This window comes from Lactuca serriola, chromosome 3, assembly GCF_051521515.1.
Source record: "Lactuca serriola cultivar US96UC23 chromosome 3, Lser_US96UC23_V15, whole genome shotgun sequence".
Taxonomy (NCBI): Eukaryota; Viridiplantae; Streptophyta; class Magnoliopsida; order Asterales; family Asteraceae; genus Lactuca; species Lactuca serriola.
The window spans coordinates 269,828,261-269,850,770 of record NC_136410.1 but is presented as its reverse complement, the minus strand read 5'-3'; the positions used below and the strand labels follow the sequence as shown (position 1 = coordinate 269,850,770).

Below are 22,510 nucleotides of genomic sequence, written 5' to 3'. Positions count from 1 at the left end.
GGTTGGACCAATTCTTATCTCTAACAGCCCGAAATCCAGGTATTCTTCTTTTTGGCCCTTCATCTTTGTTATGTTGCCATTTAGGGTTTGCATGTTAGGCGAGTACGCTGGGCGTACAAGGAGTACGCTGCGCGTACTCGCGCGCCTCATTTGGACGCGTTCACACTCAGGTACGCTGGGCGTACCCAAGGTTACGCGGGGCATAACCGGTCCAGACCTAAAAACCCTAATTCATTCGGAGGGCTATAAAAGGAATGTGTGGCTCGACTTCTCAGCCACCATCCCTCAGAAAGAAACCCTAAAGAGAGTGTGCATCCGTTCTTAGGCCATTTGTGAGTATTCTAAGCTTGGTGGTGCCATTTCAAGGTAGCCAAGGAGAGGAGGAGCTCATTGGGAAGGCTAGAAGTGGTATTCAAGTGTGGATCTGAGCTTTGCAAAGGTTGAAGCTTCATTATAAGGTAAAAAGTTCGGATCTTGTCCTGTAGTTCTTGTGATATGCTTCAAGTACCATTTTCTAGGGTTTTAGTCCCAAAGGTGGAGACTTTTTGAGCAAATGGTCTCCATAAGCTTAGATCCTTCATATTTCTGGTCTATTTGAGTTGTAGACTCATAAAAATGTAATCTTGGTCGTGAATATTGTACCATGCATGAGATCTAGGTCCTTGAGTTGGAATAGAAGGATGTTATGAAGTGTGGGAGCCTTTACTGCCATGCTAAGGCTTAAAGGTCTCGAATTTATGGGTATAGACGCATAAACAGAGTCGGATCTTGAAGTTGGGGTAATGGCTTAACCGATTAAGACCAGAAATGACGTATGCTAAAGTCTGATGGTTACGCTGGGCGTAACTCCCAGTACGCGCAGCGTACTGGGTGGAGACCCCGATCCATGGGTTGGCGATGTACGCCCCGCGTACATCAAGAAGTACGCCCCGCGTACTCACAGGGTTGACTTTTGATGACTTTTAGGGTTTTGGTCAACATGGAGACTTTGGGTCAGGGAAGGGTAAAATGGTCTTTTACCCTCTGGGGGATGATGATAAGGGGTGAAGTTTTAGTTGTGGAAGTCTTTGTTTATTAAATGATATTTTTATGATTAGGCGAGGTAGAGTCGTCGTCGGGATTTGGAGATCGCGAGTACGTGAGATCTTAGACTTTCCACGAGGTGAGTTTTCTCACTATACTGTACCCGAAAGGGTTTTATTGTGTGACTGGAAGGTCGGATATGTTACGAGTTGTATGCATTGTATGTGATAAGTTAATCGTTTATATACGCCATGTATGATATGCTTGATATGGGTCGGAAGGCATTATACTATGGGCGGGAAGGCATATATGTTGTGGGCCGGAAGGCATTGTGATGTGTATCGTAAGGTAGGACTGGAAGGTTTATCGAGCCGGGATGGAAGTCCCCTGAGACACATGGACCGGAACGTTTTTGGAAGGGCGTATGTGCGTAAGTAGTATTTTGGGGAACTCACTAAGCATTTATGCTTACCGTTGTTGTGTTATGTGTTTCAGGTACTAGCGAGGATCGTGGGAAGGCGCCGGCGTGATCGTACACATTGTCTGGGAAACTATTTCATGATCATTGGGATGGGCTTTGTTATGAAACATTGTTTACGTTTGAATTTGGAATATTAAACGATGGTTTTTGATGTTTGCAAAAATGAAAATTTTGTTTTAAAATTTACGTTGTTACAGACCAATTCTTATCAAGAATCTCGGATGGTCCTAAGCTTTTGGGAAGACAGGATATTTCAGTACTTAGAACATAATGTACATCCATGGTTAGATCATCGCTTGGCATGATCTCCATTCTAAGGTTCCAAAAGTTCCTTTAAACTGGGGTGTGTACTCTCCGGTTTGGTTCTTAGAGGGCTCGGATCGTCTTCAGATTCGTACTTCTTAATGGTTGTCGAGGTTTCTTGGATCATCGGATGTATCGGCTATGTTCTAGCCTCTATTGGGTACATGACATCTATCTCGACCTAGCGCAAAATGGACCTGCACTTCTAGCTCTTGATTCACGAACATAATCGTGCAGTGCAATTGGTCTTTCTGGGGGATCTATTGAGTAGATTTTGGGTCGTTATTGTCTTCTGGGATACCTGCAGTGCCTTTCGCTTCTGGGTCTAACTGTCTAAGGAGGGGTTGGTTAACAGCGCGTGGTACCCCTCTCCTGGGTACTACGGAGGGTTTGGATAAGAGAGACGACTGAAGGTCCGCATTAGGTTTTCTTATTAGATTCGGAAGAACCTTTATTTGACGAATAAGCTATAGTGAAAGTTCTCTTTACACAGCACTAGAAATTTTCATATGGTTGCAATAAGTCGAACCATGATTAACGGAAGTATCGAATTTAACAAACATCGACATGATGTGGAATGAAGATCGATAAGACCATGTGCTGTACTGGGCACATAAATTCTTAGCGTCTCGGGTTTCGTCCATGGTATCACTTTTGCGGATACTTGGACCGATAGGATTGACGCAGAACTCTAGGGGGTCCTGATGTTTCGGAACAATGTACTTTTCATGAATGGATTTCTCACGAGGCCTCTCTATAATCGTCTAGTATACACTAGTCATGCACACTTAAGATTACAAGGACTGTTGATTGAGTGACTCCGCCCAAAATCCACAGCCCAACGAGGAACAGGAGATAAGACAGCATCACTCACTCGAGGTGTATCAATTCTTAATTATACATGGCTTTTAACGTATATATCAAGCCATCATAGATTTACCTAATGGTTTTTTTTAATTTTTACAACAGTGTTGCGAATTTTGCCTTAACGAAGGAGTAATTACAATAAGAATTGATTTATTAAAGTTCTCGGTTAGCTACTTAGGATCGAGAGACGCACCAAAATTCTACCGGGTTCCTTGATATTCCCTTATGCATTAGGATTAGACTCCTCCAGCGCCTTTGTCATTTCCTTCAGTTGGGCAGTCCCTCTTGAAGTGCCCAATTTCACCACATAAGTGGCATACCGGACTGGTCCCAACATTGGTGGTTAAGGTAATGAACTCAACCGGAGTTTTACAGAAACGAGCGATAAGCCCCTTCATGTTGCACCTAACGCAAAAGAGTTCTCGACAGATACCATGATGATCGTAGCTACACTTACTGCAACGAGGAAGGTTTCCTAGGTATGGTCTTCTTGGAGTCGGGACAGACGGGTTGACAGGGGTATTGACTACCTCAGCTTGTTGCCCTTTGGAAGGTCTTTGAGTCGAGGTACTTCCCTCCACGTTCTTAAACTTTCTTTTTAGTAGATCTGGTTGAGGTTCTTGGGTGGTTGGGTACACGGGTGTTGGTTGCCGCTGTCCATTGCTTTGATTGTGATTCTCGATAGGGCTCCTACTAACATTGGCATTGTTAGCATTTAGGTGAGCCATGATAGCTACTACGGCTACTGAAACTGCAGCTTGAAATGTAGCTTCATCAAATAGGAGAGTCGGTGTCTTACCAACGGGTTGGTTACGTTTCTGCGGAGGCATGGTTTTTCCTACACAAAAAGGAACACAAGTTGATGAGAGACGATGGTTAACCCTATTCGTATCTTTCTTTACTATGATAGGCATAAATTTTCCCGCTCCTTGAGTTATGGTTATCTGAGTGTCGACCTACATCCCTATGATGCAGTCCGGGTAACAAGGTAGGAGTAAGTTTATCGGATGGCCATAAGATGGGAGTCGTTCCTAATGAGTTATCTTTATACTGGAGAGGTTCACTCTCCGACTTTGAAAAGATTCGAGAGAAGTTCGGAACAAGGGTCACAGAAGAAAAGGCTCATGAAAACTTATGGATAAACCCTCTCAACTGAGGTTTTGAGATCCTATCTACTCGTATTACGTACGACGGAAAAGGCGATTTGCCTAACACATAGCATGAGTAGTGTAATCACTAACTCACTAAATTGTATTTTTTTTATGGATATATTAGCGTGACGATAACGAGGAAAAGACACTTCTCGGGTTCCATGTATTGGCTCCCTCTGTCCACCTCTTATCCTTGATTGGAACCGGAGTTGGTTTTCTTCGGGTATTTTTCCTAGGGTTCTCTTCTCTTGTAGACATATTAAATTTCTGCTCCGCCTTACTTTTGATTCCAACTCTGAGTGTCATTACTTCATGATGGATGACTGGAATCTCGGAAGTTCAGGCAAATTTCCCACCGATGTCCCTAAAAGGTATAGGCACTTGGTGGTTTCAATAGTCTTGTCCCGATTCATTTATTCCCGAATTGGAAATCTTCTTAATGAACCTCTTCTAGGTCTGAATTAACTCTTCTGCCGATCACTGAAGTGGATTAGGTTCACTAAAGGGTTTCGTACGAGAATGGAAATGTCTAAAGAATCCTAAGAGATTATTAAAACATTTCACTAGGTGATCCATATCGAGTCCTGCTATTATTACAAGGTGTACACAAATCATATATAACTTAGATCTGATAGGCCTTCGAATATGTGATACTACTCTATATCCACCTCCAAACAGGGAAAAGGAAGTAGAGCGAAACCACATATTCTCAGACTATGAGATCTTTACTATATATAACTTTGGGAGTATACACTTTGTAATCATAGGTCTATCAATAAGGATCTCTTTAGTTTTTCACACAAGGTTATTTATGGTTCCTAAAATACCCCTATGGTATTTTAACTACATGTTTGATTCTTTAACTTCTGAACATGCTTCTGGGTTTATTGTTAGTCTTTTAGTATCCTAAAATACTCCTCTAGTATTTTAAAATTTATGTTTGGCTCTAGCATTCCTATTTGGTAAGTTTCGGATTTGTTGCAACACCACCAACACTCCCAAGCACACGTTAATCTCATCTCGAATAAATATAGTTGATTAGGTTATATTTATTCCAACTTATGATTTTATAACTGCCCAGGTTTGACGGTAATGGTCAACATCCAAAGACTTTTATTCTTGTTCTTCATGTGATACTTTGTTCGGGTGTTTAGATTATGGATGTTCAAATACTTTTGTAAAATATGGTTCGGAGTTAGCATCATACGAAAGGTCTTCATCATGGTGATCATTCAAGGGGATAAGATGATCATTCTCTGGTTCTTCTCCAAACCAACCAGCTATGACTTCGTTCGGAAGATATTGGTTGCCGTGGGGATGGAGTCCAGCCATGTTATCTATGCGAGAATTTGGGGGGTAAGAAAATAATTATTAGACGAACTATCTAGATAATTATTTAGAAAATATTCATCAGTTACATCGCTATTTGTGAAGTGCATACCAGTTATATGTAATCTAAACATGATAGACCTTCGAATAAGTGACCTTAACTCCGTATTCACACAGAATAGGGGTGAAGTAAAATTTCCACAGATTCTAAGTCTATAACATCCTAATTACATATAGCCTTAGTGTATCCACTTAGCAACTATCAACTTAGTAATGAAGATCCCGTTTTAGTTCTCAAGTATAAAGTACTTATAGTAACACCAAATACTCCTATAGTATTTTAATTTTAATGTTATGTGCTATTGTTCTCATTGTGGTAGGGTTGGTAAGATTTTAGCATTGTTGCAACCACACAATTAAACTTAGGCACATGTTAGTCAACCCTCGGATAATATAGGTGATCAGGCTATATCTTCCCAGTTTTGACCATATGTCTCTAAGCCCACTTGTGTTGCCCAACAATCGTAATTCTTTTGTATTGTCCTAGTGACACTGATTTTAGTATGAATGCAGGCACGTATACTTTATTAAATATTTTATTATTTAAAGTATAAACTCTTGGTCAGAGTATTTTTAATCCCTTGTGTATTTATAGTTAGTATATCTTTTATGGGTTGATATACTTAATTCACTATAAACAATGCTCTGATACCAATCTGTCACACCCCAAAACCAAGAACGGCAGAAACGTTCTGGGGCGGAGGACGTCGTGTACAGTATCACAACAATGTAAAGTAGTAAACAAGCAACAACATCATCCATTGCATTAATAATTGTATTATTATACAAGTGTGTTCTGTCAAATTTTGATAAACACTAAAGCATAAATCAAAATGAAAGATGAGTCTTGAACAAGCTCCATCTTCCTTTCTTCTTGCATCGGTACCTGTCTATGATGACCTGAGGATACAAGTAATTTTGAAAGCGAGTATCAGCTTTAAAGCTGGTGAGATCATAAGTATTTTAGTGTCTTAATTTGTAAGTAAATGAATTGTAAGTATTGTAAATGTATATGAACTGTAAGTATGAAAATGTTTGTAAAACAACTGTAAACGTTTGAAAAACTCTAGAAATCCCTATGATTCCTACTATTATATAAGGGTGTCTTCTACCAAGACCTAACTGTTCTCAATGTAGTCTCCTACCAAGACTTAACTGTTCTAAAGGTTCGTGTCATGTAAAAGTGTGTAATTTTCCCAAGTGTAACTATTATTAACAAAATATAGTTTTTACATTTATAGTTTAAGTGAAAAGATCACTAAATATGTGTACAGGGAAAATTAATGTAGTACTAAAACGTGGCGCTATAAGAACTATTGCTGTACTAATTACCTTAAACCGGATTTATATTAAGGCATCATGTGATTAATTGTACCATACTATTGACTGGTAACAACGACATAAGAATGGTCGTAATAACGGAATGACGTTTGGCACCCGCAGACTTGCAAGTCCGGCTGTAGCTAGCAGCAAGGTGTAGGATAGTCAATCCAGTATAGATCTATATGCAAACTCACGCTCTCCCTTCAAGAGACTCTGGCTACAACACCGGCCATGACATTTAAAGCATGCTTCGATACACATCACAATAATTAATGTATTCATATATATGTAATGTAATGAACTGTTCTAGCTGTAATGTACGTGCTCTCTACCTAACAAGTATAGTAATGTAATCGTTCTAGTATCGTTGTATATGTTCTCTTTCTAGTATAGTTGTATATGTTCTCCTCTAGTATAGTTGTATATGTTCTTCTCTAGTATAGTTGTATATGTACTCATAGTAATGAAATGTTCTAGCTGTAATGTATGTGCTCTCTATCTAGCAAGTATAGACTCATGAATGAACTGACTCATTGTATGATATCGCGTTCTAGTAATAGTTCTAGTATCTTCCTAAACTACCCAAATGGTAGTTTACTAGTAATCTAACTGGTACGTATGGACATGGATGTATACCCTTGCTACCCAAGGGCATGGGATGAACTGGAAGGACCCTTTTATGACTATATATGTACACATGATATATAACTAATATTTAAACGACCTTCGGACGAGTACCCGATATCCCACCAGACCACATCTCAAGCGCGAAAAGGAAATAGGGTGGATAGCCTTCCTAAGTCTTTTAAACATTTCTTATATAACTATACATATAGAGGCATGCAATTTATAATATAAAAGCATAAAACAAGATTTGTAAAACCTTTGAACATAAATATTTTCTAAGAAAATATCGACTTGATGTCGATCTATAAAATGGTTTCGAAGGCATGGGTTTGATAAAACAGTTTAGTATAAAGAACATTTGTTTGAAACACAATTGTAAATAAGTTTGAAATGTAATATACATAATAAAATGTATAGTGTGATAAGGAGTTTTTAAACACATAAAGTGTTTATGAAAAACATTTGAAGGAAACTGTTTGGTAAAACGGCTAATGAGTAGCCAATCATTTGAATGTTGCTTATTAATCACATGTGATTGATATAATAATTAGCATAATTCTACTTGTATCCCCCCATAAAACATTTAAAAACAGTTTAAATCATTAATTAAGGGGTATGAACTCACCTGCAGTAAGTGACTGGAATTGAACGGACTGTTATCGTAAGGAAGGATCGGACAAGTGCTTGGTGTCAAGTGAAGACTTTAGACACACACAATGATCCAAATTACATATGAAGACATATGTATATAAATAATTAGTGATTAAAACACTAATTATACAAGTATAAACATTTTAGCGCGAGGAAAACACTTTTGGTCAAGTGCTAGGAGGCTAATGGGTTGCAACAAAGGAGTGCAAGGCCTCTAATGGGAGTTTAAGGTCTAATGACCATATGTTTTGGAGTTTACGGCCCAGGGGTGTAAACTCCTGGCCGTAAACTCTCCTTAGGGTTAGTAAATGAAGCTTAGAATTACTACAACTCTAGTGGTGAATTGTTTCAAGGCTAAATCAAGTGTTTGGGTTTCCTATTCACTCCTTTAAGGAGTTTACGGACCTGGGACCAGATTCCCTTGGAGTTTACAGCCGTAAACTCCCTTGGGAGGGTGTTTATGGTGTTTTCAAGTCTCTAACATTTCAAGGTGTCATTTGACCCCTTTATAGGGGTTTACGGCCCAAGAACTTGTCTTGGCTGTAAACTCCTTAATACTTGTGATTCCTTATGTTTTCTAGGCTTTAAACACTTTAGGGTACATGTCTAAAATCAAGTCTAAGCCTTAGGTGCCTTAAAAGCACCATTTTGAGCATGCTTTTTGGAGTTTATGGCCTAAGATACTCTTGGGCCGTGAACTCTCAAACTTGGGTGATTCTTGCTTGATTTCATGTCCCTAATACACTCCTATACAAGTCCGAGGCAGTAGTATATCATGGGGGACAATCTAGGCTTGGTTTCGGGAGTTTACCGCCCAAGAACACCTTGGGGAGTAAACTCCTAAATCGAATGATTTAGCTATGTAATCTATGTTATGAACACATTTAAAGCTTTCTAACACTACTAGAAAGAGTTACTCATAATTTGGGATAAAAACCCGAAGATCCGTGAGAGAGAATTTTGACTTTTCTCTAAATGGAATTCAACTAATGAACCAATTTGGTTCAGAATTCTATTTATAGTCCTGAGATATTTTTGGCAGAAAATAATTTTATTCCTGAAACGAATTCTAATGTCCTAGAGTATTGGAATAACAGTGTTGCACAAAACCCTAGTGCATCCACTCTCCTAATATCTCCTTAAGTGTAAAATCCTGAAAACTGCCAAACTTTACTCGAAATCTGAGTTTTCACTGTAACTGTTCTACTTCTATTGCCTTGATATGGTTTGTTCAGAATGGAAATTTCGGGTTGTCACATACAAGTTATTTTGAAAGCGAGTATTAGCATATTTAAATGCTGGTGAGTTCATAAGTATTTAATGACATTGATGTAAATACAAGTTTTTCTTCAACATAAGCTCATTAAAGATGGTGGTTTTAGAATCTACAGAGTGTTAGAATCCTTTCCAGAAAATCCAACATTTTCTAAATAAAAGCGGTCTTCTACCAAGACCCAATTGTTCTATGTTTAAACCAAGGAGTACCTCTATCAAAAGCAGTTTTCTACCAAGACCCGACTATTTTATGTTTTAAGGAGTAATTTCCCCAAAAATACTATATATCAAAATATAGTTTTTACTTTAAAGGAATTGTGAGAAAAATCACAAGTAAAAGTAATAGGGGAAAATAATATTATACCTCAGCAGTAAAACTGTTGGCTAAAGTAAATAAAACATACACTCCAGGAAGGTATCGAATGGACAATACGCTTGGCTCAGTCTAAAGGTGAATAAAACATAGACTCCAGGAGGGTATCGAATGGACAATACGCCTGGCTCAATCTATAGGTGAATAAAACATAGACTCCAAGAGATTATCGAATGGACAATATGCCTGGCTCGGTCTATAGGTGAATAAAACATAGACTCCAGGAAGGTATCGAATGGACAACACGCCTGGCTCAGTCTAAAGGTGAATAAAAGGGCTGAATGTGAACTTGTATGTAACCATGCTGATTAACGATCGAATACCTGATGACCCTCCAGGTCACGCGATGTATTGTGACATTATGTCACCCATGGGCCTTACCGGCTCAGACTGTAGCTAGCAGTCAGGATGCGGGAGTGTCTGTCCCGTATAGATCTATACACATGATGTCCGCTCTCCCTCCAGGACACTTTGGTTACACGGCGATGGCGCTAGGAAGTGTCGTATCGGGAAATAGTACGTCACATTCTATTTAAAGTATTAAAATAACGATATAGACTCACGAATAAACTGACTCCTGTGTAATACTTCATACTAGAGAGATAGTAAATAGAATCTCCTAACTATTCCTATAATAGTTACTAATGTTTCAGGTATATGAATGATGGAAGGATGCCTTTGCTACCCAAAGGAAATGAACTGGCTATAGAACTTTTATCACAATATATGTATACATGACATATAACTAATAGTTAAACGACCTTCGGACGGATAACCGATACCTTAAACCACATCCAAACGAGGAAAAGGAATTTCAGCGAGTTAGCCTTCCTAAGTCCTTTAAGCATTACTTATATAACTATACATATACAGGCATGCATTTAATGATAAAAAAGTAATAAAGAAGTTTTGCTAAAACCTTTGGAAAACTTATGAATAAGAACTTATGACTTGATGTCAGTTTATAAAACAAGCTTTGAAAACCTTTCAAAAATATTTAATATTATAAAAGGGATATTCATACTTTAAACAAGATTTGAAAACCTTTTGCTGGATAAAGCAGTTCAACATGCAAAAATCTATTTGCTATATAGTTATTAATCGCATGTGATTGATATAATAACTCTATAGTTCAACTTGTATCCCCCCCTATAAAAGCATTTAAAATCATTTAAAAGGTTAATTCAGGGGTATGAACTCACCTGACGTGGGTGATTCGGATGAACGGATGGTATAGGATGCTAAGTGTCAAGTAAGGACTTAACCACACACGCGAATCCTATTTAACATGTAATGATACATTTAAGTATCTAATTAGTCACTTAACAACTAATTATGCAAGTAAAGACATCCTAATACATGAAAACACTTTACCACAAGTGCTAGGAGTACCAAGGGTTGCATATAAAGAGAGTATGGCCTCACATTGGAGTTTACTCCTCAAATGGTGGCCCTTAGGGGTGTTTACAGTTTCAAGACCATTTCCCTCATGAGTTTACGGCCGTAAACTCATGGCAATGATGTCATTGGGTGCTCAAAGGTCTTAAACTACTCAAGGAATTATGCTAGACTCGAATAAAGGGCTAATGAACTAATTGGGGCTCGAAATGACCCTTCTTTGGAGTTTACGGTTTTTAAACCACTCCTTGGGGAGTTTATGGCAGGAAACACATGAGTTTACGGCCGTAAACTCACGTTTTCCCCCTTCCTTTCATGTTTTGATGTATCTAGGTTAAGCATGCAAAGTCCTAGTCACATATACAAGCCATATAAGGTGTTAAGGGCATCAAAACACCCTTTCGATGGTGTTTATGGTTTTGGGAGATTCCCAAACCGTAAACTCATGTTCTTTGGGGTTTTTGGTGTTTTTAAGTGCTAAACTCATCAAGGAAAGGATCTATGCTAGTTTTCAAGGCTTAGGAGGAGCTAGGGCACACTTTGGCACCCATTTTAGGGTTTACGGTCCATTAACACCTTGGATCGTGAACACCTTGTTCTTGGTGTTTCTTGGGTTATTTCTTGATACATGGAAGTATAACAAGCCTTAATATAATCTAGGATAGAAGTAATTACGTATGCGAAGGTTGGGACGAAAACTTGAAGATCCTTGGGAGAGAAATCCGGTTTTCTCTAGCTTGAAATGGAAGAAATGAAGGAAAATGGCTAAGTGCCATATATATAGCCACTAGGGTTTACGGACCAAATTCCCTTGTTTGGCCGTAAACACCTAGTCAAGGTGTTAAATGGTTATTTGCTATATAACACTCCTAATGGACACTTCCATTTGATTGTTCGTTTGACGAAAAATTAAAATAAAATACTCAAACGGACTTAAAATCGGCCAAAAATGTTTTGAGATGAATTTGGCTAATTTTTTATGTGTTTGATTGCAGAGTTTATACGAATGAAAATTTCGGGTTGTCACACTAGCTGCTTCGATCAAGGTATGGTTCCTTCGCTCTACTACTCCATTTTGTTGAGGTGTATAAGGAGCTGAAAAGTTATGAGAGTTACCTTTTAACACCAAGAAGTCGTTGATAGGATGATTAGTGAATTCAGTGCCATTATCACTGTGGATGCATCTTACAGGCAGCTTGATCTGGAGTTCTATTTCTTTGATGAAGTTTATTAGAATCTGCGGTGTTTCGGATTTGAGTCTGAGGAATAATACCCAAGTGAAGCGAGTGAAGTCATCAACTATAACCAGTATGTACTTTTTGTGATGAAGACTGGCTACGGTTGATGGACCGCAGAGATCAATATGTAGAAGCTCAAGTGTTTCAGATATTGATGAGTCAATCACCCTGGGGTGACTTGCTTTGGACTGCTTACCACATTCACAAGAAGGACATAGAGTGTCATTGCTGAACTTGAGAATGGATAATCCTCTTACCAGCTCTTCAATAACCAAGGTGTTGATATACTTGAAGTGGAGATGAGCGAGCTTGCGGTGCCATAACCAGCTAACTTCGGATACAGCTTTGGAGAGAAAACACAGTTGCGGTTTTCCAATGATGAGAGAGACATCCAGAGGATACATGGTACCCTCATATCGTGACTTGATCAAGCAGGTGCTTCTATCACTCGTCATAATGTAACATAATTGATCATCAAACTCAACTCGATGGCTTGCCTTACATAGTTGGCCAACACTGATGAGATTGTGTTTAAGGCTTTCTACATAAGCAACCTTCTGAATTGAAAAGTTCCCGTAGTGAGTACACCGTAACCTCAGATGATTCCATTCGCATTGTTGCCGAATGTAACATTTCCACCATTGCATACAGGCCTAAAATCCCGAAGGTATTCTAACCTTCCGGATATGTGAAAGGAGCAGGCACTATCGATCAACCATTCTTCTTCTTGATCCTCTTTGCACAAAGCCTGTTCCACAATGTTGAGAGTTCCATCTTTCGCCATATAGCAATGGTTCTTCTTTACCTTGGTTGAGCCGTCTTCATCAGCAGTTGCTACCATACAGATCTTGTCTTTTCCTTTACTGTGGTCGTCTTCATCTTCATCTCTGGATGACCACACTTGGTGACTCCTTTTCACTTGAGCAACATAAGCTTTTCCCTTTTCTTTGTCCTCCAGTTCTTGAGCCATTCTGAGATAGAAAGCTCTGTCTTTCAGTACGTTTTCCTTGCAGTCGTTGGCAAAATGGTTTTCTTTGTTGCATTTGTGACATATAACAATATCACTTTTGTCTTCTAAAGAAGTACCAGAGTCAGTTGATTGAGACTACGGTGGCACGTTTTTAGACTGTGTTTGCTGAGGCTGGGGTGGAGGGAGTGGATTCTTGGTGGAACGAAAGTGATTGTTTTGAAAGTTGAGGTTGAAAGGTGGTCGGTTGTACTGTTGATTTTTACGAAATGAAGGTGGTAAGCGATTGAATTTTTGACTTATAAGGGCAATGGCATTCTGGAACTCTTCTTCATCGTCATATTCTTAGTCTGCTTCATATGACTGCGGTGGTGAGTCATACGAGGTGGGATATGTTTGAGTGTGAGGTGATTGTGCTACAAGAGCAAGTGGACCTCCGAAGTCTGAACAGTCCTTGAGTACAGTGGACTCTTGAGCATGAAATTCTCCATAGAGCTTATAGAGAAACAACGAGTGAATTTTCCTATCTCCTCGAACGATCATTTTGGCTGTCGTCCAATGTCTTCCCAATCCATTAAGGAACTGTAGATTTGTTTCATGATTGCTGCGGACAGTGCCAGCATAGGACAGTTTTGTGACAATCAAGTTGAATCTTTTAAAGGAGTCTTCCAAACTTTCGCCGGTGTGAGCTTTGAAGTTGTTGAACTCATTGAGTGCAGTTGTAAGCTTCTTGTCTTGAGCTTGCTCTCAGCCTTCATACAGGTTTTTGAGAATATCCCAGATCTCTTTTGCTGATTTGCAATTTATGATAATATCAAAGTTGTCAGGAGCAACTCCACATGAGATTTCATAAAAAGCAATAGAATCATTTTCCATTTTGTCAAGATCATCCTTGGTGGGATGGTTCAAGGCTGGTTGACCTCCTCCTAGCCTTGTTGTGGCTCCGTCAGTTTGCACTGGTGTAAGTACTGGGACATGTGGTCCTTCTTCTATAGATCGCCATACATCTCTACGAAGTCTTCTAAGATATCTTTCTATCCTTTGTGACCAATGATGATATTCATTTGCAACCAGTATTGGGGCTCTATTAGAACCACCAACACTGTTGGAGACATTCAGTGATAATGATTGTGCCATGTTTTGAAGTTTTTTTTGTTTTAGAAATGAGTTTCAGTGGTATAGAAGGCTCTTCGAAAAATCAGAGTTCCAATTTTCAAAAGGCAACCACAATGGCTCTGATACCAATTGTTGACAGAAAAACTTTGAGACACACTTGAACAAACGTTAGGACAAGTATATAGCGGAATAGTTAATCTCGAAGGATCAAAAGCTCAAAAATAATATTAACAGTTAGAAGTTAGAGAGTTAGCTGCGGAAAAGCAAAGAAATGTAAATGACAACAATTGTTATATCAAGTATACACATAAGCAGATTCATAACGAGGAATCCATTCAAACCAAGTTAATAAGTGAGATCAAACTTAGTGATTAAGTCACAAGAGAGTTGCTCCGAAGAGAGATGATGATTGATTATGAGAGTAAGAAGATTGAGTAAGTAAGATAGAATGAGAATTTTGAGATGTGTATCAGAATTGGATGTGATACATTCACTGTATAGACTACACGAGAATGAGTTCTATTTATAGAGACTCATAAAGCTAACAGGTTTACAACTCTAAGAGTAGCCATGCAAGGCATACTGGAAAATAGAGTGTTTTACAGAAAAGATAAAGTAATCCAAATAAAGATAGAGACTACGGTGTTGAAGACTTCGGATGATGATTGACAAAGAGATTGCTTGACTGCGGTGGCTTGGAGGCTGCGGTAGCTGAAGTTCAAGAGGGTCACTTTTTGTTTCAACAAAAACTCTTCAATTTTCGCAAGTTTGGGCCCAAAATCCATGAGGCCCAAATTTAAAGCCCAATAAGCTAAAATTTATGTTTTTGACCCTTTTAAAAGTATTATTTTCATAAAAATCAGCTTTTATATAAATAAATACCTTATAACCCTTATAAAACCAAAAATTATCAATTTTCACACAATCTTTGTTATTTTTGCAAAATGACACTTGTACAGATCTTTGGCTTTGTTTTTCACTTAATAAACTTAAGGACCCTTAGATCTATGATGTATGTTGTTTATTATGTTTTTGTTTATGATTCTTTCACCCCTTTTGCTATAGATCTCGAAATATCTCAAGTATTAACATATTATGACAACCAAAATCTAAAGAAATCACATAATACATGCAAACACACATAGATCAACACATAACACTAGTATTCTCCCTTGCTTAGTTGTTTCGGTTTTGATGAAGAAATGGAAGAAGATGGTGTTGTTTTTTGCTCAAACAAGCTCCTTGAAGAGATCTTTGGTTTAGATGGGTTCTAAGAAGCAAGATTAAGAATTTTGTATGAGTTAAGAGGAGATTTTTGAAGTTATCAAGAAGCTAAGTCGTGTATTTAAGCAACAACTTACCAAAGATGATGATTTTGATGGAAGAACCTTCTTGGAAATGCCCAAGATCTCGAAATGTTTGAGAGGAAGGATGAGTTGTTGTTATGAGTGTTTGAGAGAAAATATCAAGTGTAGTATGTGTGTGTGTGTGTTTTTCCTCCTTCGGCTGAAAATAACATATGGGAGAGGAGAGAAACAAATGAAGTGACTCTTATGGATGCATGTTGGTCCATGCATGGAGATATGGTGTGTAATATAGAGATGGCAACATAAAAGTCAACTCTCTTAATCTCTTTTCTTATATATATATATATATATATATATATATATATATATATATATAGTTGGGCTGAGAGGGAGAAAGAAGAGAGATGGAATGGGCCTTTCATGCTTGGTTCCAATAATAGGAGGCCCATTTTGATGGTTTTCGGCCCATTGGGCCCTTAGAGGTGTTTGCAGCCCAATTAGAATGAAAGAATGGGTTTCAAAGCCCATTAATGCTAATTTGGTTAGTTATGGCCTAATAAGGCCCATTAAGGTAATCCAATTCATTTTTGGATACATCATAACCCAAAATGTTAAGTTTCATGAAAGTGGGTCCAATTTGGGCCCATTTAAGGGTCCCAAGCCCAAAATAGTCAAATTGTAAGCTTATTGGCCCATTAGGCCCAATAAGGAAATCCTAGTCCATAATGGACATAAATCGGGATTTTTAGTGTTTCCAATCTTTTGTTGACCATTTGAAGTGTTTGCATAGAGTGTTTGATGGAATTTTGTTGTCATGGAATAAACATCATGCATGCTTTCAAGTTCTAGTCACAAATGTCATCATTGTTAATGTTTACAAAAGCATGAGAATTCCTAGTTGTGATAGTGATAGTTTAGGACTTCAATGAATTTTTAAGTTTTAAGGCAAAGGAGGTTGATAAGATTGTAGAGCTTCTCATTACCTTTTCGTGGATATAAAGAACGTCGAAAATAGAGTTGGAACGAAAAAGTTACGACTGTTTGAGGTTATGATGATTTTTTGGTTATCCGCGTACGAATGGTGTACGGGAAGTACGCAGGGCATACTAGGGCATCCCTAGTACAAAGGGCGTACACGATCAGTGCCCAAATCCTATTTTCGTGGTTTGAGCCCTATTTAAGCTCCTTCACTTCCCCAAACCCATTCCATTCTCAGCCTCCACCTCTCCAACACCCTCTCTTGTAACCTTAACCTTAGATTGAGCCTTGTGAGCAAAAAGAAGGTGCTTTTAAGTGCTTTGGAGTGTTCTTATTGCACCTTAGAGAAGAAGGAACTCATTGAAAAAGTGTTCGTTGCATTAGACCTTGAAGACCCAGACTTTGTTCACCTTGATCTTTCTTCTAGAGGTATAAAGTTTCTTGATGATGAAAATGTTAAATCTGGCTAGGTTTGGGTGTTATGAGCTTTTGGTCACTTTAAGTGCATAAAGTTTAGATCTTGAAAGTTTGTGACCTTGTTATGGATAAAGTTGGAAACTTTATCCATCTAAACATCATTTTGATTCAGATATGAAGGTTAGAGAGTTGCACTTTATGGAATAATTTGAAAAAGATACACTTTTGGGTCCTTTTGAGACTTAAAGACTAGATCTTGTTTGTTTGGACCATTCTAATTGATAAAGTTGGAAACTTCATCCATTATGGAGCTATTATGAACCATAAAAATATGATCTTGGCCCTTCTATCCCTTCCATACAAGAGTTGTGATGTCTTATTGGATTGGAGTTTTGTACATAAGGGCTTATTAGAATAAGTTGTTAATGGAGTTTTGAGATTGGGATGCGTATGTTAGGTGTACCTGATGGTACATTGTGCGTACGCGGTCAGCGCCCCGCTTTTGGTCAAAATCAGAGTACGTTGGGCGTACTCTCTTGGTACGCAGGGCGTACTCAGCTAGGAAGAAATATCGACTTTTGGACCTTGACCATTAACTTTGACTTTGACCAGGGTTGACCAAGTTTGACCTAAGGGCATTTTAGGTAATTTGATTTATAGTTTCAGATTTGGGTTCCTGTTAATTGTATAGGTGACCGATAGCGATAACATTTAGAGTACTAATCGATGCAGCTATTCTTTCAGATTGAGAGGTTAGTCTCTTCACTATACTCGTTGGTCAAAGGCATTAATGTCGGCCCTGTGGATTATGTTTGTAGGATGATGGTTGTCTTTGTGACACTTGTTGATATGTTTTTATGCGCTTGTTGTCTTTCTTACTCACTCTTATATGTTTTTATGTGTATATATGTGGGGTGAAATGGACCCGGGGGTTGATACGGACCCAACACAGCTACAAGTTGTTATATAGAGTCATTATGGACCCAGGGTTGATACATACCTGGGGGTTGATACGGATACGACACAGCTACATGTTGTCATATGGGGTTGATACGGACCTGACACAGCCACGTGTTGTTATGTGTATATGTGTATTGTATGTGGTATTTTTGGGAGCTCACTAAGCTTTGTGCATACAATTTTATATTTATGGTTTCAGGTACTTTCAGTTCAATAGGGAAGGGACCAGCATGACGACACATCATCCCTAGAGTTTTCCGCATTGGCAATTAATGATATTACTCTAATGTTAAAATAACATATTCACTTTGATCAGTTTTGGAACAACTCATTGTATGATTATTTGATTTTTAAAAAACAATGAAAATTTTACCTTGGATTTTCAGGACGTTACAACAAAAAACTGAAATTCTTCAAAGATAATGAGATTTTCAGGCTTTGATTATGTAAATATTGTTGCTTAGGATCTTATTGATATTGTTATGTTTTGGATGATGATTCAAATAACTTTGAATCAAATTACTTTTTGAAGATACAACCACTGTGTCCATTGCTTATTTTTTATTTTTATTTCTTTTGATTCTTTAATTGTATAATATTCTTTGTGGGTATTTAATATTGGGTTATCTTTTTTAGTTTTGAAAGATTCAATGTTATTTCTTTTAATGTTAATCTAAGGTATATTTGTTGAAAATTATAACTATTTCTTGAGGTTTAGCATAAATTTTTTCATGCCTATAAGACCCCATCTTTTTTCATTGCAGTGTTAAGATTACATTCTATTAGACCAAATTACAATTCTTTAATGTGTACTATATTCTATCAGAATTTGTAGTTTTTATTCTCTTAGAATGCACAAAATTTTTTAATATTTGAAAGTTGATTAAGTTATCTTTATGGATTTAAGTTTTGAAGAGGTTGTCATTGATGTGGAAAAGGTAGAAAACATGGAGAATGAAAGTGTATTCTAACAAAATGTATTATGCCACAAGGTATAAAGTGTTTCTTAACAATAATATTCTTTCAGAATGGATTAGTTTTTTTGTTAGATTTTGATGTTTTTTTAACCATTCTTAGTTTTAATCTTTAAGAATTAATGTAATTCTTAAACCATTATTAGTCATATTTTTCCATAATGAATGTAATAATTGTTTATTGTCTTATACATTACGAATTAATGTAATTTGTGAGTGTTAAAAAATAAAATTCGTATTCTTTAGAAAATGGTATTCTTGATAATATGTTGTATAATTCTTTAAGTGTGTTAATTATAAATATATCTTGAATGGAACCATATTCTACAAGAATAAACTCGAAAATATATTTACTAGTTTATGATTGGTTTTCTGTCATTCTGGAAAAATAAAATCAGTTATTATTAAAAAAATTATATTAGAATTAATTTAAAATTTTTAGATTTTCAAAAAATAAAGGTATTAATTATCCCTTAAAATCCGAAAATTTCATTTTTCAACATAGGTAATTGACTAAAATTACCTAATGGGGTATGGGCTCAATCCCACATAATACCAAGCCAGCCAATGCATAGCCCAATTAAATAGCCACAAGTGCAAGAATAATATAGAGCACATAGGACATGAATCACCCTACTTCCATAAATACCTTATGAAGCATCCCCAGGAAACACGGAAAAGGAAATACAATTTTAATAAAAAGGAAAGCATCCTAAGGATCAACACAAAACCCAAAAGAAAGGACCATGAACCGGTCTGAGGTTTGATTATAAAGCAAGACCCTGTCCAACTCAAAGGAGGTAACTCCTAACTCTTCGCAATTCTAGCAAGTTCCACATCCATGCCCTAGATGTGACTTCTAAGTTAGACATCGGAGAGCACCATCGGGGTCCAACCCTCGGTATGACTTTCTAACCTAGATTTGTCAACTTCAGGCAGCGTGTTGTCGGGAGTGCTCATTGGAAGAAGCCTGTATACGGGTAACCACACATGCATCCGCACAACCACGTAGCAACAATACCCTTATGTGGAAATTTATGTGATTATGCGGTACATGTTACCCTATTGTAATATCAAAGACCCTCAGATCATGATCATTGATTCTACTTATCCGTTAGTCCAGAATTATCCTTACGAGTAAATAATAGATGTAAGAAACACATGAACCTAGCCCTATATATATATATATATATATATATATATATATATATATATATATATATATATATATATATATATAATGTAATAAAAAACTTATAAAAAAAGTGATATATATATATATATATATATATATATATATATATATATATATATATATATATATATATCAATTCTTAAAAGGGTTGGGGAACAAGATTCTTTTGGCCTTGAGACTTTAGCCACGTCTTTTTTACCTCTTTGCAAAACTCGCCACTTTCTTTTATTATTTCACACTTAACTCATAGAAGGTTTAACTTTTAATCAATTGTCACTTTATATCACAGATGAGTCAATTGGGTATGTTGGTCACTGCCATGTTTCCTCCTTGTTGAGTGCCACTTTTCCCACCATCCATCTTCACCAATCGAATGGTTCCACCGCAATGGGTTCTTATATGCTTCTCCAAACTTCTTGCCTTCTTATTTTTCATTTCCCACCCCTTCACAAATTGAGAGAGACTCACGGACATCGACACGCGGAGAAGAAAGCTGCAAACCACTGTCACCGCATCCGCCGGCGCCACCCGATCTGGATTTATATCCCACCGAATGCGGCGACCTCTGCTCCTCGATCTCGACAGTGCTTCTAATATCGATCATCATCAATATTCCTAATCCATCTCCTTCTGATTTCATTTAATTGGTACAACTTTACTTTCATATAGGTTCATATGGGAAAGACCAGCAAGTTTCAGACTATTTCATAGCCTTTACCTTACTCTCTATCTCGATTTCAATCTCTGAAACTCAATTTCCATCTGTATACTTTGCAAATTCCTAAATTTTGCCTTCGATTTTGAAGGTATGTACACTCCCAAATGTGCTTTCAAGCAGTGGTGTTGCAGGTGAGATTCTTTTTCCAATCAACTACGTCTTTTCTTCCGTTATTCCTCTTTTTGAAACGATTATCACCATATGCACCGCTGCTCGCCACCACCGCCGCACCCTTCTCCTATTTGACTATTTCTCAGTTTCCCATCGACTGCTTGAACTCCAGCGATCGATGAGGCTTTAAGGGCTTCGGTGGGCGATGCGCACCATCAATTACTATCTTAAAAGTATGTATTACAAATCCATTCTAGGAGGGTTTTCTACTTTTTTTCCCTATTTGTCGATGCATAAATATTTGATTTTCCAAAAATATTAGATGATAGAGATAAGTCCAACAGAATCACATTTCTGATGTTTTTGTATGCTTATTTATATGTATTTTGTGTATTTGTGTGTCACCTTTTGTATGAATAAGCGTCTGTTTCTGAATGTCTGTATATGTCATTGTGTCTATGTATATTCGTCTATGACTATTGGTATGCTAATTTTGTTCACAGATGCAAATTCCTTCAAAATTGTTCGTACGAATCCTCAAATAGTTTTCATGAGGTAAACATTTGAGGCTTGTCTTCATCTCTTTCATAAACTTAATCTCTATCATAAACTTCATTGGCTGCTAAATGATGAAACAACAGTTCTTTTACCCATTAAGACCCTATTTTCCGCGATTACCCCTCTATTGGCCTCTCTAATTCAAGGTTATTTAATATTATTTTTTGTGAATAATCACAAATGAATTTTTTTTGATCATTTTAATTATGTACGTCGGCATGTTCTTGCAAAAGTGAAACCACAAGTGGCTGAAGAAGTCAAGGACAAACCCATAAAGAGATCTTAATACATACTTTTCTGATTTTTATTTTCTTACACTTGGATATAATTGCAGCAGCTAAACACCATCTTTTCCATAATGAAACACTCATCTTTCTTCAGAGGATTGGCCTATTCACTTGATGGTTCATTTCTTCCTGGTGGTAAGAGATAAATTATCCATTTAATTTGACTATTTTGCCCTTGCTAATAGTTGGACCATTTTTCCCCCTTCCAACAGTTGGACCATTTTGCCCTTGCCAACACTTGTATCTTTTTATGTTTTCTCTTTAGTTAAAGAGTCCATCTATATATTTCATAAATGTAAGAATTTGACGAAGAAGAAGTTTATGCCAACCAAGCAATCTACATGTCAAGTAAAATGCCAAATGTTCAAGCAAGAAACCAACGTTGCAGGGTATCTATGCTTTATTGTGTTTTTTACAGTAGTAAATTTCCAACAAGAATGGAATCAAGGAAGGGATGGAATTAGTCATTCCGTTGCCAAATGGAATGTAATGCACTATCCCGTTTTTCGTATTTTGTTAATTTTCCATTGTTCACCGTGTAAATGTTTTTCTTTTTCTTTTCAATTCTATCATAGAGTGTAATGGATAATTGCGACGTAAATAAATTCTATTTATATAACTTTTAATGTCATTTTCAAAAAATTATTTCCAGCTATCTGTAGCACCTAGTTCCTGGTACGTAAAATTTATCTTAGTGTTTTTCATTTTTAGCCTTGGACTCGGCGAGTTGTAAGTCCGACTCGCCGAGTAGAGACGGGATCCGGAGCATGTTTAAGTTGGCGACTCGGCGAGTCCCCGCTGTCTGATGAAACCCTAATTCCAA

At 37.4% G+C, this 22,510-nt stretch overlaps 1 long non-coding RNA gene across 2 annotated transcripts; it reads left to right on the top strand.

Annotated features, from left to right (window-relative positions):
• The first annotated feature begins 20,311 nt into the window (after positions 1-20,311).
• Positions 20,312-22,306, top strand: LOC145093994 (uncharacterized). 2 transcript variants are annotated; one of them, XR_013703180.1, is made up of 3 exons: positions 20,312-21,075; positions 21,346-21,397; positions 21,735-22,306. It is a non-coding gene; the product is annotated as an uncharacterized LOC145093994 (long non-coding RNA). The 2 variants fall into 2 exon arrangements; XR_013703179.1 differs by having other exon boundaries at positions 21,346-22,306.
• The last annotated feature ends 204 nt before the right edge of the window (positions 22,307-22,510 follow it).